General features: G+C 30.4%; 1 pseudogene; it reads left to right on the forward strand.

Annotated features, from left to right (window-relative positions):
• The window catches only part of LOC116107038, a 41,803-nt pseudogene that overhangs the window by 84 nt on the left and 17,903 nt on the right, over nt 1-23,816 (forward strand).

The following is a 23,816-nucleotide window of genomic DNA, read 5'->3' on the forward strand; positions in this document are numbered from 1 at the left end:
TTGATTTAGTGATGATCTTTGTATTATGTTACTGGAAGTTATTAAAATAAAAGTACTTCTCAAATTTTTTCTAGTTCTTTGTGTATTCAGATTAATATTATCATTAGAGCTTTTATCTTTGCGCTTGCAGATTCAAGGTTAGCAATTAAGTGTGGTGGTACACAGTTGAGAGTCGACAATATAGTGTATGAAGCCGACGATGGTGGAGCTTCTTTTAATGTGTTAAATCCTGAAAAATGGGCACTTAGTAATGTGGGCTTGTTTTCTGAGGGACAATTAACACACTTCCTCAAAATACCAGCTCAGAAGTGATTAACACTACAACACCAGATCTTTATCAGATAGCAAGATAATCCCTTGGGTCACTCAGATATTATGGACGTGGTCTTGAGAATGGTTTATAATGTAAGCTTGTTTTTCACTGAAATAATTTATAAAGATCGAACCTCAAGAAAATGGTGGAATCTTGGAAGATGTGTTTTCGATGTGTATATTCAGGTAAACATTCGGTCATCAAATTGTAATTGTAATTGATTTTATGAAAATCTGTGATTTCTATAAGCTTGTTATGGAAATTTGCATTAGTTGGTTTGTTGTGGTGAGGAGTGAGAGCATTGAACTCAATGTTTCAACAATGGGATGTACAAGCAGACCCAAGATGGTGGAACATAAGTGGAGAGCCCTGCAGTGGAGCCGCTATAAATGCAGCTAGCTTGGAGGACTATAATCCTGCTAGCAAATGTGACTATTCTTTTGAAAATGGCTCAACTTGCCACATCACTGAGCTGTAAACTCTTTTTCTCTCTACCAAATTTAGGAAAATTTTCATATATTTCAAGTTTTGTTTAAGTATGGATAGATTATATTCACTTAGATTGAGAATTGGTTTTGGGTTAATTTTGTTTTATTGGCATTGATTTTTGAGTTATTCATAACTTTTTATTGAATTGTTTATGCTATACTAGGTAGATTATGTTTTATGCTTTAGATGGATCTTAACTTTTGGTTAAAACTTTCCCTAGAGTTGTGTATACAATTTATCCTTCAAGTGTGTATTTTTCCAAAGCCAAGAGAGTTTGCATTTGCAATCAGATCAAATTTGAGGAGACATGATTGAAACTTGTCTTTATTTTTTGGGGGAGTGTATTTGCACTAGACATAAAAGGAGTGATTCCAGGAGAACTAGTGGCTTTGCAATTTCTGACAAATTTGTATGGATTTTCCCATTCATTTCCCTACGTTTGATTTGTATAAGTCAAATTTGACCTTCATCGTTTCTAATTAATAGACATTATATTAGTTTTTCTGTTTAACATTGTAATAGAATCAAATGAAATTACTTACATTGGTTTGTTGCCTGCATTTATTGAAAATTTATCTCAATTGAAGTATTTGTAAGTATTGAAAAATATCCTTATGATTGAAAGCCTAGTTTTGATTATATATGATTATTTTGGGTACTTGAGTTTTAATTATAACTTTTTTTTTCATGTGCCAGGGAGGTTGGCCACAGTATACTTTCTGCTTTCTAGGCCTCTCCCAAAAGAGCTTGGAAATCTTAAGAACTTAACTTTTTGTAAGATTGGCAAACTTTCTCCTTTTTCTTTATTTTTTTTCTCTTTTTTTTTTTTTTTTGGTAATGATTGGTATTTTATACTTATGAGGGTTTCAAGCATGTTGCCAACATGTAGTTACTTAGTTAAATAGAAAATTATGTTATTAATTATCAATTAGTTGTTGACTAAGACTAATAATTAGTCTAATGGATTTTGGCGCTAATGCTCAAATTGGGCTCGGGTTTATAATAAGAAAAAAAAAAAAAAAGAGTATTCAATTTAATAATTCATCCTAATTTCTGATTACATAAATCTTGTGAAGATGAAATCATGCATATTTTAATTGGAGAGAATATATCCCTTTTAAGTGAAATATTTATTTATTTGTGAAAATGTGATAATAGTCAAAAGTTAATAATACTAATCCCCTGAGATTTAATTAAATAATAAAAATTCTTAAAATCAAGTTGTAAGTGTTATAATAAACAGTTGGAGGGAGTAAATATTTATTAACCCGTAGTCGTAATAGTATAAATTTTAACAACTTTCAATGGTATAGGGAGTTTTGTTGTTTCAAAAACCTCCGAAATTTTGTTGCTATTACATCAAAAAAAATTTGTTCAGATTTTGCAGTTGCATATATAGTGAATCACCAAGTATGCCCAAAAATCAACTATCAACTGCTCAAATTGATTCATCATCTTCTTCTTCTTCATCTTTCACTCATTTATTCTGCATTTGTTTCATCGTTTTCTTCATCTTTCAAAAATCAACTGCTCAAATTGCCACTACTGATCCTATGGAAGGTACATTCTCTTACTCTTGCTTGTAACCAAAAAATAATTCTCAAAAGTGCATTTTGATTTCTGATTAAGCTTAGTTATCTATATATGAAGAAACTGTTCCTTTTTTTAAAGGGTTTTTTTTTGGGTATTTTTCTATTAATTTTAAACAAATATATCTATTTTTTTTTTCAAGTTAATTCTTTCCGGTTTTTACGTAGAACTCAAAACAAAGAAGTGAATCACTAAGGGCATCTCCAACCCACGCTAAAATGGTGCAAAAAACACCAATTTAGCGTGGGTTGGCAGTCCAACCCGCGCTAAACACTGCGCCAAAATGGCGCGGTACTGTAGCTGACATAAAAAAAAAATTTTTTTAATTTTAGTTTTTTTGTTTTTTTGTTTTAATTTTGTTAAGTTAATTTGAGTATTAAATTTGAGTATTAAATTTTATACCAAAAATCACACCAAATTTGAGTATTTGTATTTAATTTAATTTGATTATTATTTATAATAATAAATTTATAATAATGATATAATTTAAAAAATGATGAAAAATTAAAAATAGAACTTTATTCAATGCAAATATTAAACTACAATAACTCAAAATAAAATGTAATGTTTATATTAGATGTAATGTTTTTCTATATTAAATGTAATGTTTATTTGATTAAATAAATACTTAATTCTATTAAATTAGTATAATTTTCAAAATAATTATTATTTAATAAAAATATCATTCCCAATATTTAATTAATATATACAAAAATAATAAGTGAAATAGATTAATTGTTGATTATTACAATAAAAGAAAAAAAAGAATATTCTAAAAAATATTCTAGGGAATATTATAGGGAATATTCTTTTTGGTGTAATATTTGGTGTTGTGGGTTGGAGATGGAATAGTGTTTTGCACCAAATTTTGCACCAATTTGGTGCAATTTTGCACCAAATTGGTGCAATGGGTTAGAGATGGTCTAAGTATGCCCCAACTTATTCTTAAACGTACTCATTTGTAAACTCTTATCCCAAAATTAACCTTAGTGGTGTACTTCCAAAGAGATGGGGTGTATTTAGCATTCTTGTAATCCACTAGCCCATTGGTAAAATAGATATCACTACAAAAAGCCCAAGTAGATAGAGGCTAAAGAATAAGAATCAGCCTATACCTAATTCAATTGTGCATCTAATTCTTAATTCTTAAACCTAAAGCCAAAACGTAAAAATCATAAATACCTCTTAAAACATGATCAATGGAATGTTTCTTCACAACGCCATTTCTTCTGATAATTTCATGATCCATTTGGATTGATACGGGTTAATTTGAAAATTTTCTTTATTGAGTGGTGTTGTTAAAACCCTAGTAAATATTTTTATAAGCTCCATTATTAATTAAGTTTATTAGAAAAGTAATCTATAATATGTAATATAATCAATTCCAAAATTACCCGTATTCTTAATCTGCCGTTCTATTTCATTTTCAAAAGGGAGAGTAGAGAAGTTAGATTTTGAAAGAATATCTGATTGTTTAATTTCGCTTCCTGTTAAGATCTTCAAGCTCAGTTTGCAATGATCATCTTGCCCATCAACACAGCCCTCATCTCCAAGTTTACAGACAATTTAAGTTAGTATTGCAATGCTATGAGTGTGTCTCTTATTGTTTATGTGTGTGCGCTTTTTTTTTTTTTTTTTTTTTAAATACTTGTTTTCCTACTTCTTCAGGGATTTGAGTTTCAACAACTTAATTCGTCAAATCCCAAGTGCTTTATTCAGTGTCCATTCTCTTACTCACTTGTAAATTTATTGAAAGCCTCCCTCTATCGATTCTAGATTTATGTACTTTGTATTTAAGTTAGTTTTAGTTTCTTATTTCAGATTTTCTCTGATCCTTGTTCTTTCATTAAATGTACATTCACTTGTTTTTTGCTTCTCTCACTAGGTTTCTTGGAAACAATAGCCTGTCAGGAACCTTCCTCAGCAAAATACTCTATATCTTCAAAACATGTAAGCCTTAATTTCTGTTATCTTGAGAATTATGCCCTATTATATCTTGTCTAGTTAGATGGATGTTATATGTCCATTTTTGTTGTATCTGCCTTGAAACTTTTAGAGGCTCCAATTTAGAAGAGTGGAGAGGTATTGGTGACACATGTTTCATTAATAGATTAATAAATATCTTCATACAAAGATTTTTCCATGCACAATGAAGAAGAATGAAAAGGGACTAGTGCTCCTGATATGTATCTTGGAAATAGGCCACCCCATTTAAAATTCGAAAATCTTAACTATATTTAGTTGTAATCACTTTTTTGTGACAAGTAATTGATGAAAGCAATTGAAAATCTTGAGTGATTTGTTCCTTTTTTAGATTTGTATGTTGGTGCATATGATTCCTTCTAACTGGTGCTTAATATACTCCTGCAGAGATTTATCTTACAATTATCTATCAGGAACTTTTCCATCGTGGGTGACTACAAGTTCAAAACAGCTGTATGTCTCTTGAACCATAATAACTTCGTTTTCCATCTTCATTTTCTAAAAATCAAACATTGCTTTGGACCTTAGGCATTGTGGAGCTCAATAATCCTCTTTCCTTGTTTTGTTAATAGATTATAATGTTTTACATGATTGTATGAATTAACCAATAATCAAATTTATGACAATCATGCCAGTTCAAAGGAACCAGATGACAGTATGAGAAATTGTTGAGTATTCATTTTCATGGCCTACACTTAGCACTTTAGTGACTCAGTTTTCTCTTATCATGTGACAATTATCAGAAATACTTAACAGCGCCTGACTAATTGCCTTGATGCGCTTGAATTTCTGATGTCCAAACAAATGTCACTTGGAATAACCATTTGGCGTACAATAAAGTCGCAGCTCATTTCTGATGTCTTTCTAACATGGTTGATTATTTATCAGGCTCTGATTTTAATATAATACATCTCTAGTTAGTATACTTCAAACTTTGAAGTATAATTTATCTTTGCATTGAATTGAACAGGAATCTAGTGGCCAACAATTTCACATTTTGAAAGCTCAAACATCAGGTTAGTTATAGTTTCATTTTTGATAAATAAGGTATTAGATTTTATTTTTGAAAAAAGGCTCTCACTTAAAGAAAAAAATTACTAGAAATATAAAACCTCGGCCAGGGAATATGCTGCTTTAACAAAGGTAACTGGTAATGTTCTCTGTGCTTGCCAGCAGTCTCCAGGATTGAACTGTCTGCAGAGAAACTTTCTCTGCAATAAGAATGCTCTGCGCTGTAAGCGTCTTTCTTTCTGATGTATAATTATTTTTCTAAAATTTAGTGTACTACCAATTTACCTTTCTCCGTGCATTATTTTGCTTAAATATAGATGCTACTGTAGCTTTATAAATTGTTTGTTAATTCAGCTCCAGTTGGGATAACTGGACCAAATAAAAAAAAAAAAAAATTTTGCAACTGCAGATTCAAGTTTTGCAATCAAGTGTGGTGGTGAAGAAATGAAGGTTGATATTATAGTGTGTGAGGCCGATGGCTATGATCTTGGTGGAGCTTCTTGTATTGTACTTGATACCGAAAAATTGGCAGTTAGTGATGTGGGTTTGTTTTCTGATGGACAATTTAACACTCAATGTTCAAAATATTGGCTCACAAGTGACTGGCACCGCAGGCCCGAAGCTTTATCAGTCTTCAAGGCAATCCTCGTGATCACTTAGATTCTATGGACTTAGTCTGGAGAATGGACTTCACAATGTAAGTTTGTCCTTTGCTGAGACAGTTTTTGGTGATCAAGGCTCACAAAAGTGGATGAGTCTTTGAAGGCGTGTTTTTTATATCTATATTCAGGTAAACATTCACTGGAAAGTTTTGGTTTATACCCTTATTATATATATAGTTTTGACGATTACAATTTCATCTGTTTTCTTTCCTAATTGATCCTGTAGGACTCTCCAGTTAAAAGATTTTGACATATCAACAGGAGCAGGTGGAGAAAGAAAAGCAATTACAAACAAATTTAATGCTAATGTGTCTGAGAACTATCTTGAAATTCACATATTTTGGGCTGGTAAAGGGACCTGTTGCCCACCTGACCGAGGTAGCTATGGGCCATTAATTTCGGCTCTTAAGTGTCATTCCAAGTAAACTATGAGATTCTTGAATCTTCATATAAGATGAGTTACAATAACTGTGCTTAAATGCTTTCTAATAGACATACTGATTTTTCCTACTCAGATTTCACACCAACTGTTGGTATTAGATGAAAGAAGAAGAAGAGTGGGTTGATTGTTGGTATTGCTGTAGCTTTTGGAAGTTTGGGTTTGATACTGATGTTTGTAATTCTTCACATGAGGATAAAAAGAGATCATGATGATGCAGAAGGTGAGAGTGCCAAAGAGATTTTTAGAAAATAAAAGTCGTAAAATTTTTGAAACCAAGTTTGTTTTTGAAAATCAATGAATTTGCATTTCACTTCAGCATTCCAGAATATAGGTGTAGCATAAATGTGATTTTTGTTTTGGTGCACCGAAGAAACATAAATAACAGATATATAACATCTCATCCTTATAACCGATACAAAATATGGGCTTCTGATATCTAATTTCAAAACTAGGAATAGCATATTCCATGAAATAGGCAAAGCTTCTGTTGTAATTCATCTCTTGGCATGTAAATCCTCAACGTTATGTATTCTTTTATCGTGCTTCAATATGCAGTGCTAATTGGAATAGGACCTAAACTAAAAATTTTCAGTTATGCTGAGTTAAGGTCTGCAACAGAAGACTTCGACCGTCCAAATAAGCTTGGCCAGGGAGGATTTGAACCTGTGTAATAGGTAACTTTTATATCTTACATTTACAAGTTACAAATGATAAATAGTACACTGGGAACTTGGGTTGAAATGTTGTATAACAGGAAAAATAGGTGAATTTTAGCTTTTGGATACTCACCAAGGATGGAGCAGCTATGATTTATGTTAATAAATCTGGTGCTAAAGGGTACACTTTCTGATGGAATGGTAATAGCTGTGAAGCAACTTTCACTAGGATCCCGCCAAGGCAAAAATAAGTTTGTTAATGAGATTGCTACCATAATTGCATTGCAACATCGCAATCTTGTGAAATTAGATGGTTGATGCATCGAGGGAACTAGGCTCCTCCTTGTTTATGACTATCTTCAAAACAAAAGTCTTGATCAAGTATTGTTTGGTATGAAGATGCTAATTGATGATCAACCTTAGTTTAAAATTTTCTACTTTGCTTTTCTTGCAAGCAACTCCAAATTAGTGCATGTGATTTCTCTCGGATGATTTACTACCAGTTATAATCAATAAATTTTGCAGTACAAAAAACATTTGTGATGACTTTCAAATGTTTTAATATATAAAGAGAAGAGTAACAGTACAGTCACTAACACTGCTCACTAACTTTCTCTCACTAACGTCACATGTCAGTGCACAATTCGTCAATTCACAATTCGTCAATTCACATGGGTTTTGCCTGTCCAATAATAGGTTCTGTCTAACCAAGCTAATCATAAACTCCCACATGGGGTTAGTAAGAGGGATTAGTGAGAATGATTAGTGAGGTTAGTATTATTGTAAAGAGAAATATTTGCACGCTCTGTAAAATGTATCTAGTACAAGAGTACGGAAATGATTTCCAAAGAGCTGATTGACATTATTTTAATAAGCTCCAAGTCATTTCTGGAGATAAATTATCGGGGATTTCTCAATTATCAACGTTAATATTTAAAAATTGGACAATGTTCATTTACTTCGGAAAAATCATTTAATTCGGTTAGCAATCGATATTCTTTATCTTTTAAGAAGTATCGAAATTTTCCCTTATTGGCAGTGATAGTGATATGTGTTAGTGTTCATGTATTTTTTTAGATTTTTTTATCACTTACCAAAATTGAAGTGAGTTTATTTTTCTGAATTAAAAAGCTAGCCACACCATTGCAGGTGGCCATTAATTTCTGTTGGCTTGAAGTTAGATTTGTTAAAATTTCAAATTATATTTTAATTTATTCTCCACACATTCCTTGTATGTTGTTAAACCTTTTTTTATTGAAACTTAATTTTTTATCTAACATAAATTTATTATAATTGTAAAATAATATATTTAGGCCCTACAAAATTAATAGATCAATGTTTAATTGTATGGTTCGGAGAAAAAAAAGGGATGAATTACATTTTCTCACCTTATGTTACGTATAAGATATTCAAATATTAGATATTTGCTGTAACATCACAAAATAAGAAACTTAAGTTTAAGGGTAGATACTTTAATATTTGTATTTAAGAAAATATATATATATATATATTTCTCTTAATTACCTACCTTAACTTAAATATTGAAAATGTTCTTAAATTGAACAATTTAAAACATTGTATCCCTTTCTTGTCATTTCATGAAAATATTGTATTTTAATTAATAATGCCTCTATACACACGTGATTATAATGGCATATTATTCAATTTTCCAATCCGTCAATTCATTTTCTAACTTTATAATTTCATGGTTATTATTATGTTGACATACACGACTTGAAATTGTTATTATTGGATTAGGCCTGAAGCTTTAACTGATTGAATAATACAAAATAATTTACCAATAATATATATATGATCCTTTCCCACATAAACTTTCTCTCATAAATCAAATTTATTTATATATAAATTCATTCACATAATATTACTTTTGAATAAGGAAGATTCACAGTATTATCTCAAATTGTTCTCTCATTCTATCTATTTCTTACTCTAATTTTCTTTGTTTTAATTCTTCTCCCACTATCCTACATCAACATGCGTATAGTTTGATTAGGATAATTGTATGATGATCAAAATTGTTTTTATCAAATTAATCAAAAAATTTCGATAGGAAATTTGGAAGAAACTGTTTTGAAGGTTCTATATCATCCATATTCTCTAACTTGACCCCATTGATCATAGTGTAAGTATAACATATCATATAACTCTCTCTAAAAGTTAATTCAAAAGGTTAAAGTGACGACATGTCATATTAGTGATATTTGAATTGATTATGTAGATAAATCACTCCTATAAATAATGTGAACTCGCCTCTCCATTTAATAAAAAATACGAAGAATTTGATAATTTTGTAACTTACACATACTCCATTATGTTAAATCCAAATTTTTATTGAAAAGTTGGTCTTTTTATTGAAAATTTTCACTTGAATGAATTAAGTTATTCATATACTGTAGTTTAAGTATAATATATTCCAAACTTATGAAATTAGAATCCAACTGTCATGTTTAATTTCTGAAATGAAGAAATTAGTTGACAATAGTAAAAAGTTGGTCACCTAATTGCAATCCCGTGATTGATGAGTGGGTCTGAATTCTGAACACCGTGGTTGATGAGTGAGAACTGGGAAGTAACGAGGCTAGACCGCCAGTGCCCCCTGGAAGTAATGGGCCCCCTTCCCGCGATTAAAAAGTTGAATTTCTTTCATTAATTCCAAGATGATGATATCATTATCACAAAAAGAGCCAATCAAACACCACAGGTTAGTTGAATCCAGCGTATACAAACACATCAGCGGTGGAAGAGTCATCTCGAAAAAACAGGAAATTTGGAGCAAACTTTTGGAAGGTCTGAGTAAACTTTCATTAACTCCAAGATGATGATTATTATCATCAGAAAAAGAGCCAGTCAAAGACCTTAAAAGTGAAGGCCCCACAGTTTAGTTGAATCCAGCATGTGAAAAGTGAAAACACATCAACGGTGGAAGAGTCGTATCGTAAAAAGTCAAACACAAAGGCGAGAAAATGAGAAAAAAGCCAGGCGTGGAACCCGAGATGACCAAGTTGCATTTTCAGTGAGGACAATACTACGCATTCTGATTATATTGTTGACTTAATCTGTCAAATCATTCTGCAAGAAATTTGAACGAAACTCTGTACCATCCATTCTTTATAACTTGACCTCATCGGCCATATTTGGAGTATAACTAACTCAGATAATATTTCTCTCTAAAAAGTAAGTTAAAAAGTTGAAGTGACACCATTTCATATTAGTGATGTTTTAATTGATTGTGTAAGCAAATCACTGTATAAATAATGCCAACTCATTTCTCTATTACGTAAAAAATATGAATTTTGTAACTTATTGAATAATTTCAAATTAAAAATAACTTCTAAATATCAAAATGTGTCATGTGAATGATAGCAAATGTTTTCTTTAGATTTATTTGGATTTAAGCATTCGGATTATATTGTTGACTAGTCTGTAAGAAATTTTTATTGTGTAGACAAATCACTGATATAAATAATGTAATATGAAAAAGTTAATAATTTTGTAACAGACACATATTTTATATTATTTTGAAAAAGTTGTTTGAATTTGAAAATATGTTTAATAATATTATTTTTTAATATTTTATATTTGTTAATTTAGTTAAACACCTTCTACAGTAAAAATTTTAAAATTAACAAAAATATTCCTACTCACTCATTAAATGTCGACAATCGGCCATGATTGCCAAGAATATATGGACGAGTGAAGATATTTTCAGCAATTCATAAACTTTTTATTGTTAAGGGTATTTAATCAAATTAATAAACCTAAATATTTTAAATTAAATAAAATAAGACTAAATTTTAAGAGCAGTGAAACAAACATAAATTTTCTCAATTTATAAATAATGTTAAATGAAGTAATGTTTTAATTGTTAGGTTTAGGATTATAAAAATCAGAGAAGGAATCGTGTTCCTTACTTAGCCTTCCACTTTAAAATTAGAACGGTGGTGATGAACCCACCTGGCATGTTCGTCCGTTCACAATGCTACCAGAAAAAAAAAAAAAAAAAAATCCTTTATAATTATTTTTTTTGGCCATTTGAATTTATTAATTTTTAAGGTACAAATAAGTTGTTATTTAATTATTTTGAGTCTTGTCTCCAATACAGCATACAATTAATTATTAATTAAATTATATGGAATTTCATTCATTAATCCCAAGATGATGATGATCATCATCATCACAAAAATAGCTAATGGAGACCTTAAAAGTGATGCCCCACAGTTTAGTTGAATCCAGCGTGTGAAAACAAGTCAACGGTGGAGGAGTCATTAGTCATAACTTAATTAATAATTATAATCGGGTCAGTGATCTGATTAATGCCACGTGTCTCTTGCCCGATCTATTCATACGTGTTCAATTCCAATTGGTTTCATACAGCTAACTAAACAAGCTTGGAAGTTGCAGAATGCGACGTGTCGTAAATTTCCTTTGGTCAAAGTTATGGTGTAATTGCGTGTGGAAGCGTATGGTCCAATAATTAATTCAATAAAGAAAAAGATATGCAGATGCTCGCTTATCATTATTTCATACAACAACTCTGCTTCACTACTTCACAAACACAAAATCCTGCAATTTTCTTTTCTTTCAAAGATATGGCAGAAACAATCGTCTCTGTTATTGCTGAGGAACTCTTGGGTAAGCTATTCTCCCTTGCTTCCAATAAAATGCGCTTGGCATGGGGTGTCCAAAAAGATGCACAGGAGCTTGTTGACACCTTAACCATTATCAAAGCTGTTCTCTTAGATGCTGAGGACAAACAGATCCATAATGAGAAGCTCAAAGTTTGGCTGGGAAAGCTTAAGAATATCTGCTACGATGCCGAAGATGTTTTAGACGAGATTGAGGTGGAAGATTTGCGTGAACAGGTGGTGAATAGTCAAAGTAGTACTAGAAAGGTACGCCGCTTTTTTTCATCTTCAAATTCAGTTGCATTCCGTTTTACGTTGGGGCATAAAATCAAGAAGATCAAAAAGAGGTTAGCAAAAATAGCAGTTGATAAGGATAATTTTAATCTCACTGAGAAAGTTGATAGCAATCATGTTATTGGTTGGGAGAGGGAGAGGGAAACTCACTCATTTGTGCGTGCTTCAGATGTTATTGGTAGGGATAAAGATAAAGAGAAGATTATGAAATTACTATTACGTCCAAGTGATGGCCATGAAAATGTTTCTGTCATTCCTATTGTTGGGATAGGAGGCCTAGGAAAAACCACACTTGCCAAATTGGTGTATAATGATAAAATGGTGGAGGAATATTTTACATTGAAAATGTGGGTATGTGTGTCAAATGAGTTTGTTTTAAAAAAACTACTAATTGACATCATTCAATCTGCAACTGGGCAAAAAAATATTCACGAGAATATAGACCAGTTGCAAAGAATTCTATGTGATATCTTAGGCCATGAAAAATATTTGTTAGTTTTGGATGATGTTTGGAATGAAGATTATGGGTTGTGGGTTGAATTAAGAAATTTATTGATAGAATGTGTTAGTGGAAGTAAAATTATTGTAACTACACGTTGTGATCGTGTTGCCTCAATTATGGGCAATGTACCTACATGCAAGTTAGAAAGTCTTTCTCTTGACGACTGCTTGTTAGTGTTTGTTAAATATGCATTTAAAGAAGGGCAAGAAAAGCAACATCCCAACCTTATGGAAATTGGAATAGAAATTGTAAAAAAATGTGGAGGTGTTCCATTGGCAGTAAGAGCATTAGGAAGTCTACTTTATTCCTCAACTTCGGAACGAGACTGGAAAAATTTGAGGGATAATGAGATTTGGATGTTGGATCAAAATGAAAATAGCATTTTAAATGCTCTAAGAATAAGTTATAATCATCTGTCACCTCACTTGAAACAATGTTTTGCTTATTCTTCCATTTTTCCAAAAGACCATTCTTTTTATAGTGTTGATTTCGTTCAGTTTTGGTTGACCCATGGGCTTCTTCAATCCCACGAGGAAAATCAAAATATGGAAACTATTGGTATGCAATATATAAAAGAATTAATGTCGAGATCTTTTTTCCAAGATATTGTACAACTTTATGAGAATTTGTACTATTTTAAAATTCATGATCTTATGCATGATCTTGCCACATCATTGATGAGAAATGAGTGCTTAATAGTGAAATCCACTAACCAAATTTGTACAAAAAGACATCGACACTTATCATTTCATTTTGTTGATGCACCTATAATAGATGTTCCACACATTTTACCTAACTTGGGTCATTTGAGAAGCATTACTTTTTTTCCAATTACGGGTGAAAGCACTGGCCAATCATTTTTGGAATTAATCGTCTCAAGGTGCAAATTCTTGCGGATGTTACACTTACAATTTTCAACTATTGAAGTAGTGCCTAAAAAAATTGGTAATTTGAAGCATTTGAGATGTCTTCATCTAGGATACAACCCTAAACTAAAAGAACTCCCAAGTTCCATTTACAAGCTACAAAATTTGCAATATCTATCACTATTGGGTTGTGAGGAATTAAAGGCGTTAACAAGAGATGTAAAGTACTTAATTAGTCTTAGATGTCTCTTGTTAACTACGATACAAAAGCATCTACCAACTAATGGTATTGGTTGCTTGAATTCTCTTCGAAGTTTGGGGATTTTCAATTGCAATAATTTAGAATATTTGTTTGAAGATATTGGTCACCTAAGAGTCCTTCAAAGTCTAAGGATTTCTAAATGTCCAAGACTTATCTCATTACCACGCGGTGTGAGAAGCCTAAGCTCATTAGAAGATCTTTTTTTGGTAAGTTGTGAAAGGCTTAATCTTGATTTGAGCATGGGATCGGATAAGCAAGACAATCATGATGAACTTAGTAGCGCATGGCCTCTCCTTCGACTTCTTGTCATGAAAGAATTACCACAATTGGTGGAATTCCCGCAATGGCTTATTCAGTTTTCCATTAACACTTTGGAAAGGTTGGAGATTCTAAATTGTTCCAACTTGAAGGCACTACCAGAGTCGATGCAAAAACTTCAAGTTCTTCGTGTTGTAAATTGTCCAAAATTGTCATCTTTACCCAAGGATATGGATCGTCTCATCGCTTTGAGAGAACTTATAATTGAAGACTGTCCTAAACTGAGTGAAAGATGTGAACCGGAAATAGGCGAAGATTGGTCTAAGATTGCTCATATTCCGAACATTGAACTCGACAGAAAGATCATCAAATCAACAGAAAATTAGGTACGACTAATCAATCTCTCCTCTTCTTCATTAGTTATCAAGTAAAATATTCATGAAACACTTATTTGGTTTAAGTTAAGACTTTAATTAACAATTTGATTAGTTTATCATTAGATATGAATTTCAAAAACATTGGAACTAGCAATTCTTTGTCTCTCCTTCCTTTTGTTAACTTTAAGTTGTTTTATATATATGTAGGAGAAACCTGAATCAAACGAAAGTCAAGCTGGTGAGTGCCGTCCTGGATTAAAATTGTTAATTATTGGATTAGGCCTGATGGTTTGACTAATTGAATAATACAAACATAATTTACCAATAATATAATCAAACAGGATCTTCCCACTTTTGCAGTTTGCTTCATCTTTTTCTTCGTAATTCACAACTCCACTGCCCAAATTGCTTACCCTAATGAAGGTACTCTCTTCTCTTTCCCTCCCTTTCTTTTATGGGTGTATTTTACTTTACAAATTAATTATTTGTTTTAATTATTGTTTAAGAAATATTAAACTTTACTAATTTATCGATAGCTAGCTTCAGATTTAAGTGAACTCCATTTTGCAAAAAATATTATATTTTGTTTAAAAGCTGTGCAACTACATGCTTACAAATTAAAACTAGAAGTATCACCTTTGGTACCACCAGAATCGTTGGCCTGCTACTACCCAGTGACTTCACCCACCACTTTTCGGATTCTCTAATTTTTAGTATTATTGGTTAAAAATTTCACAAACGACTCTAAGGCGAGGTCTGAGATACTTTGAGATATGAGGGGATTTATAGAATCATATTTTAAACTAACAGGGGTGTGATTAACTAAAACTCAAACCTTAGGGAAGGTTGGAAAATGACCCTAATAATTATTAATCGAATAACAAAATTTCTACTAAGATTTCTATATTACCTAATTACCCTTTTATAGACTCATAGTTTCTTTTAAAATAAATAACCAAAAGGTAATTTCCGTATCACTATAACTCTAGGGGGATTATATTATTTAAACATAACTAACGGGGATTATTGTTATTAACCTTTTACTTCAACTATAATAAACCCAGATGGTGAATTCTCAATTCTAACTATTTTGAATGCTTGTTGATATACCCATGGCCTCAAAGATCATTGATTTTATGAAAATCTGTGATTACCTTGCAATCTTGCTTACATTTCTATAAGCTTGTTATGGAAATTTGCATTGGTTGGTTTGTTTTGGTGAGCAGTGAGGGCATTGAATTCAATATTTCAACAATGAGATGTACAAGCAGACCCAAGATGGTGGAACATAAGTGGAGAGCCCTGCAGTGGAGCCGCTATAAATGCAACTAGCTTGGAGGACTATAATCCTGCTATCAAATGTGACTGTTCCTTCGAAACTGGCTCAACTTGCCACATCACGGAGCTGTAATCTCTTTCTTTCTCTACCAAATTTAGGGAAATTTCATATTAAATTGTTTCAAGTTTTGTTTAAGTATAGACAAATTATATTCACTTAGATTGAGAATGGGTTTTGGGTTAATTTTGTGTTATAGGCATTGATTTTTGAGTTATTCATAACTTTTTATTGAACTGTTTATGATACACTATTGATTATTTCTGATGCTTTAGATGGATCTTAACTTTTGGTTAAAACTTTCCCTGAAGTTGTGTATACAATTTATCCCTTTGAGTGTGTATTTTTCCTAAGCCGAGAGAGATTGCATCTCTAATCAGGTCAAATTTGAGGAGATATGGTTGAAACTTGTCTTTATTTTTTGCACGAGTGTATTTACACTGGACATAAAAGGAGTGATTCTAGAAGAACTAGTGGCTTTGCAATTTTTGACAAATTTGTATGGATTTTCCCATTCAATTCCCTGCGTTTGATTTGTATAAGTCAAATTTGACCTTCATTGTTTTCTAATTAATGGATATTATATTAGATTTGATTTAGTTTTTCTATTTAACATTGCAGTAGAATCAAACGATATTATTTCACTAGTCCCTTGCCTACATTTATTGGAAATTTATGTCAATTGAAGTATTTGTAAGTATTGAAAAATACCCTTATGATTGAAAGCCTAGTTTTGATTATATATGATTATTTTTGGTATATGAGTTTTGATTTTGTTATAATTTTGTCTTTCATATGCTAGAGAGGTTGACCACAAACTGAAGACATAGAAGTGGGAACTGTTAACTTCTAGAAAAACAGCCAAGTTATTTGACATGATTGGATTTTAGGATACGAACCAAACGCTTTTTAACGATATTTTGTACTATCCACATCTGGCAAGAAGAGTTATACAAAACAGAATAGCCAATCTGAGAATGCAACTGATCAGTTTCTGGATGTCGACCCACTGCTCACTCCTGTAAAACGTCACTCGGTGCACGTGAGGATAATGCAGAGGGGAGTTGAGAAATTTTCTTGACTCACTGAAATCACAGATGAATAGGATTGTCTTTCTGCACAACTATAAGCTCATGCAAACTATTCAACTATTGATGTTGGCAGCTGTTTCGAAGTCGAAACTATTGTATGAACGGATAATGGTGTGAAAGCTATAGTTGTATACTGACAATATGTCGACGAGAATTTGAAGAGCATCCGTAGATGTAAAGAGAAAAATTTACCATATTTCTTGTTCTTTTTATATGTCAATGGAGTTCTTTAATTAAAACTTATGGATATGGAAAATATAGCATTCCTAGATCTGAGGTCATTTAATTTCTGCGTCATTCAATGCTTTCAGAAAATATTGAAAAACTTGATTAGTGTTTCGTTTTTAATTAATTTAGTAAATCCTTTTTAATTATTAGTATTTTCGCTATGCTCCTTCTATCTGTCTTGTTCCTTTTCATTATTATAGAGGTTGTTTGGTACGGGCTTAGAAAATATAGACGCTTTAGAAGAAGCTTAACTGTGAGTGAGATTATAGAATAGTTTATTGAAGAGAGCTGAAAATATACTAATATGAAAATGTTAATATTTGTTTGGATTGAGAAATTTAGAGGTGTGTTCTGCGTATGTAATTACCAAAAAAGGGATCTGATAGGCAAGACTATCTAAGTCATATTGTATAGAGTATTATAGAAAAAAAAATGATTTTTTAAAATTTTTAACGCTTTAAAATAAACTACAAAAAAAAAAAAGAATTTTAAATTAGAAGCCTGTTCGTGCAATTGTTAACAATTTTCAAATATATTCTCTAATTTATTCTCTACAAATCCTTTACATGTTAATTTTTTTTTTTTTTAAACTTATTTTTTGAATTAACATAAATTCATTAAATTTAAAATATAAAAAGTAGCCCCTACAAAATTAATAGATCAATGTTTAATGGTAAATGATTCACCCCCCACCCCCCCCCCCCCCCCCCCCCCCCCCCCCCCCCCCCCCCCCCCCCCCCCCCCCCCCCCCCACACCACCCCCCCCCCCCCCCCCCCCCAACCCCACCCCCCCCCCAAAAAAAAAAAAAAAAAGAAAGAGAATTGACTTTTCTCACATATGTTTCATGTAAAAACTATTCCATCCTTATTATTTCAGACTAACGTTTTCCCTTATTAAAAAGAAAAAACAAAATAGTTGTTGGAAATTCCTGGCACGGCGTATGAGTAGATTACTAGGGTGTTGTAGTTGAGATGTAATTGTCATAATATCTCAGAGGAAAGTGTTTCAAAGACGTTTTCCATGTCAATAAGATGCTCTGCACGTTTGGAAGCAAAGGTGGATCCTGAACAACCCACAAAAATGTTAGCTTTGGGGAACTAAAGCTTCTTGGGGGTTAACTCTTGGGACTAAACTGTCACTTTCCAAGTTAAAAAAATGTTAGACCCCATATTTGTCTGTAGAAGTTTGATAATTTTTTTTTTTTTTTATTTTTTTAATTTGGATTTCTATCTACCTATAAATTCATAGAAGACAAAATTCTATAATTTTTGATAAATAAATTTATTTGAAATCGATGAAATGATAATTATAAGAGATTCCAATATTTGTTTTAATATCACAAATGTGAAACTTAAGTTGAAGGGCGGACACTTAATATTAGTCTATTTAAGATATTGAAAGGAACTCATGATATAAGTTATGTATGTGTTACGTATGTATTTATGTCCTAAATGTTTGGATAAATTTCATGTCAGTTATCTGTTAACATTACTTCTTTTATATACTTACCTTAAATATTGAAGTGAACAATACTGTCATGTAGGAGGTTTCAAATTTGAATAAAATATAGAGACTAAATGAATTTTATGTATTAAAGGGACAACCTATTGAAATTTTCAAGCCCATAGACTGAGTCTATGGGCACCATGATGATCATAATGATTGGTCCGGGCATGATACAAATTATGAGCTTAGAAATGTTCCACACAAGATAACATGTCCCATTATGATCGGATGATTGGGCCCGATTATTTGCCCACCTCTAACATAAAACTAACTTAAAAGTTATCGGGGACATCGTATTAAAGGACAACAATATTTGAATGCTATGTAGAATAAAACACTATATAAATATATGATTTATCTCCGATTCATTTCAAAAAGATAGAGAATCTAATAATTTTGTAACTTCTATACTTACTCTCATTATGTTTTATCTAAATTTTACTTAAAAAGTTGAACCCTTTTTATTGAAAATTCTCACTTTCGAATAATTTAATTGTTTCATAGACCTATAATAGAAGTATAATATTAGTGTCAATACATTAAATTTATTTAAAGGTAATGCTACCGTCATTGTAGTACGTGTACGGAGTTATGTACTGAATAACTGATAAATCATATCGTGAGTTAATTTATTTATTATCAATCAACGATTAAGATTGTTATTAGTTATTCGTCCATGAATTCAGTACACTGCCTTGTTATATCTTTTACTATTTATAACTTATATGGAAGACAATTAAAAGTAAATTTCATTCATTAATCCCAAATGGTGATGTCATCAATATCATTACAAAAAGACGCCCATCAGACCTGAAAAGGCATGACCCCACAGTTTTGTGTGAGGGAAACACGTCAATGGTTTGAAGAGTCCGGCCGTAGAAACCCCATTGGCCAAGTGCATTTTTAAACTATAATCAGGTTAGTGATACTAGTTGCTGCCATGGTCCTACCTTATACTTAGGCATAACGTGTTCGATTCCTATATGGTTTATATCACTAAGCAGGCTTGAAAGTTGCAGAGATGATAATGTGCCGATTTTCTGCGGGTCAAAAGCAAAAGAGTAATTCATTAAAAAGAAGGAGATAATATCATATGAAGTGCATATGCTTGCTTATCGTTCATTTATATACACAATTCAACTTCACCACTTCACAAACACAAATTCGGCAACTTTCTTTTCTTCAAAAGATATGGCAGAAAACCATCGTCTTGTTGTTAGTAGGGTACTCTGGATAAGCTATCATCACCTTGCTTCAATGAAAATGACTTGCATGGGGTGTCCAAAAAGAAGCACAAGAGACTTGTTGACACCTTAATCACTATCAACGCTGGTCTCTTAGATGTCTGAGGACAAGCAGATCACTAATGAAAAGACTCAAAGTTTGGACTAGGAAAGCTTAAAGAGTTCTGCATACGGGGATTGCCGAATATGGTTTTAGACGAGATTGAGGTGGAAGATTTGCGTAAACAAGTGGTGGAATAGTCAGAGCAGTACAGACAGGTACGCCACTTTTTTTCATCCCAAACCATTGCTTTCCGTTTACGGGGGCATAAAATCAAGAAGATTAAAAGAGAGGTTAGCAAAAATGCAGCTGATAGGAATATTTTAATCACACTGAGAAAGTTGATAGCAATCAAGCTATAGATTTGGGAGAGGGAGGAGAGGGGAAACTCACTCATGTGCGTGCGCTTCGATGTATTGGTAGGATAAGATAAAGAAAGATTATGAAAACTACTATTACGTCCAAGTGATGGCCATGAAAATGTTTCGTCATTCCTATTGTTGGTAGAGGGAGGTCTAGAAAACTACACTTGCGAATTGGTGTATAATGATAAAATGGTTGACAAAATTTTTTAGGAAATGGGATTGTGTGGTCAGATGAGTTTGTTTTAAAAAATATTAATTGACATCATCGATCTGCACTGGGAAAAATATGTTGAATAAGAGACACTTGACCAATTGCAATAATCCTACTTGATTTATTAGCATGAAAAATATTGTAGTTTTGGATGATGTTTGGAATGAAGATATGGGTTGTGGTTTGAATTAAAAAATTAATTGATGAATGTGTTAGTGAAGTAAAATTATCATAACTACACGTATTGATGTGGTTGCCATCAATTATGGCACTGTACCTACATACAGGTTAGAAGGTCTTTCTCTTGATGATTGACTTGTCTAGTGTTTGTTAAATGTGCATTTAAAGAAGGGAAAGAAAAGCAGAATCCCAGCCTGTGGAAATTGGAAAAGAATAGTAAAAAATGTGGAGGTGTTTCATGGCCAGTAAGAGCGTTAGGAGTCTACTTTATTCCTCATTTCTGAACAAGATTGGAAAAATTTGAGGATAATGAGATTTGGAGTGGGTATACAAAAAGAAATGACATTTTAAATGCTCAAGATAAGTTATAATCATCTGCACCTCACTTAAAGAACAATGTTTATTTATGTTCCATTTTCCCAAAAGACATTGATGTACTAGTATCATTTGGTTCAGTTTTGGTGTTCCCATGGGCTTCTCAATCCCACAATGCAAATCAAGTTTGGAAATATGGTAAACAAATATAAAGAATTAATGTTGAGATCTTTTTCAAGATATTACAATTTACCGAGAATTTGTACACGTTAAAATCATGATCTCATGACATATCTTGCCACATCTGATGAGAAGAGCGCTTAATATTGAAATCCACTAACCAAATTTGTACAAAAAGTCATCGACACTTATCATTCATTTTGGTGATGCACCTATAATTGATGTTCCAAACATTTTACCTAACTTGGTCATTGAGAAGCATTACTTTTGTCCAATTACGGGTGAATACGGTAGTGCCAATCATTTTGGAATTAATGTCTCAAGGTGCAATTCTTGCGGATGTTAGCATTTATTTTCTTGAATATTGAAGCAGTGCCTAAAAACATTGGTAATTTGAAGCATTTGAGAGTCTGCATCTAGGAAAGAACCCTAAATAAAGAACTTCCAAGGTCCATTTACAAGCTGCCAAAATTTGCAATATCTTATCCATATTGGTTGTGGGGAATTAAAAGCTTACAAGAGATGTAAGTACTTAATTAGTCTTAGACATCTCTTGTTAACACGATACAAAGCAATCTCCAACAATGGTATGGTTTGCTTGATTTCTCTCGTGTTTGGGGTTTACAACTGCAATAATTTAGAATATTTGGTTGAGAGATGGTCACCTAAGAGTTCTTCAAACTCTAGTGATTATGAATGTCCAAGACTTATCTCATTACCGCGTGGTGTGAGAAGCCTTAAGCTCATTAGAAGATCTTGTTTTGCTCGGTTGTGAAAGGCTTAATCTTGATTTGAGCCACCGGATCGGGATTATTGAAATTAATATTTTTTTTTTTTTAATTTATTTTTTTTTTATTTCTTATTGATTTTATATTTTATAATTTTTATTTTATTAATTTTTATTTTTTTATTTTTTTTTTTGATAGAAAATGTTTAAGGGAAAATGAATTATTTATGGGGATTATATTTATATAAATTATTTTTTATTTTATTTTTTAATTTTTTTTTTTTGAAATTTTAAAAATATTTTTTTTTTTTTAGTATTTTTTTGATAAATTATTTTATTTATAAGGACATTCTTTTTTTTTTTTTGATATTTGATTTTTTTTATTTTAAATATTTTATTTTGGATTTGATTTAGATTATGTTTTTTTTGTATTTGTTTTTATTATTATTATATTACGACCACCCACACACCACTAAATTTTATATAAAGTTTTTAATGGGCTTTTTATGGAGAGATTTTTTTTATAAAAGTTGTTTTTTTTTTATTTTTTATTAAGGCGATTATGTTTTTTTATTATGTTTGATTTGTGATTTTTTTTTCTATATTTGTTATTTTTTTTTTTGATTAATATAATTTTTTTTTTTTTTTTGTGATATTTTATTTTAATTTTTTTTTTTATTTTTTTTAAGTAATTTATATTTTTTTTTTTTATTTATCTTAGTTTATTGTATTATTTTTTCGAAGATTTTTTTAATATTTTTTTTGATAATTTTTATCGTTTTTTTTTATATTTTTAATTTTTTATTAATTTGATGATATTTTGAATTGATATTTTGGATTTTTTTTTTTTTTTGTTTTTTTTTGGGTTTGTTTTTTGTTTTTAATTGAATATTATTTTTTGATTTTTTTTTTTTATATTTGTTTTTATTTCTTTATTCTATTTTTTATTTTTTTGAGAAATATATTGTATTTTATTAATATTAATTTTTGTGAATATTATTTAAAGAATATTTTTTTTTTTTGATTATAATTTTTTTAGAGATGATTTTTTTTTTTATATAAAAAGATTATATTAATTTATTATGTTATGATTTTTTGAAATAATTTTTTTTTTTTTTTTTGTTTTTAATTATTAGAGATTTATTATATTTGTTTTATTTTTTATTAGTTTTATTTTTAAAATTTTAAGTTTTTTATATTTGGAATGTAATTATTTTATGAATAATGTTTATGTGATTTTTGTTTATATTAAAATTTTTATTTTATTTTTTTAGGATTTTCTTATAATTTTTTATCTTTTGTTGATGATATTGTTTAAGATTTTGTTGATGATTCTTTTTAAAATATTAGAAGATTATTGATTTTTTTAATTATTTAGGGGGTGGATTTAAAAGTAATGATTTTAGATTATTATATTTATTTTAGATATTTTTTTTTATTTGGGGATTTTTTTTTATTCAATAATTATTATTAATGATTTTTTATTTTTAATTTTTATATATGAAATTTTTTTATTATTATAGTTATTTTAAAGATGGTTAAAATTATTTTTTAGATTATCTTTTATATTTAATTTTTTATTTTTTGGATATTGTTTGTTTTTTTTTTTTGTATTTTTATTTTTTTAACAGAAGTTGATTTTTATCATATCGAGATATATTTTTTTTTAATTGATTTGATAATATATTATATAATGTTTTTTATCTATGGATTAATATTGTTTTGTTTAATGATAATGTATTTTTATGTAATATTTTTATTTATTAGTTTTGTTAAATTAGTTTTTTAGAGGTTTTTGAAAATTTTATATTGATATTTTAGAATTTTATTTTTGTTTTTTTTTTTTTTTAGATTTATAATTATTTTTAATTAAATTTATATATATATTTTATTTGATATTTATTTTATTTGAATTTATTTTAAGGTTTTTGTTAAAGGCGATTTTTTGAAGAGAATTAATTTAGAACTAGTTATTTTATATGTTTAGTTTATGATAAGATTATTGTTTTTTATAATTTTAGGTTTGTTATATCTGTTGTTA

Source organism: Pistacia vera, unplaced genomic scaffold, assembly GCF_008641045.1.
Source record: "Pistacia vera cultivar Batoury unplaced genomic scaffold, PisVer_v2 Contig526, whole genome shotgun sequence".
NCBI classification, from domain to species: domain Eukaryota; kingdom Viridiplantae; phylum Streptophyta; class Magnoliopsida; order Sapindales; family Anacardiaceae; genus Pistacia; species Pistacia vera.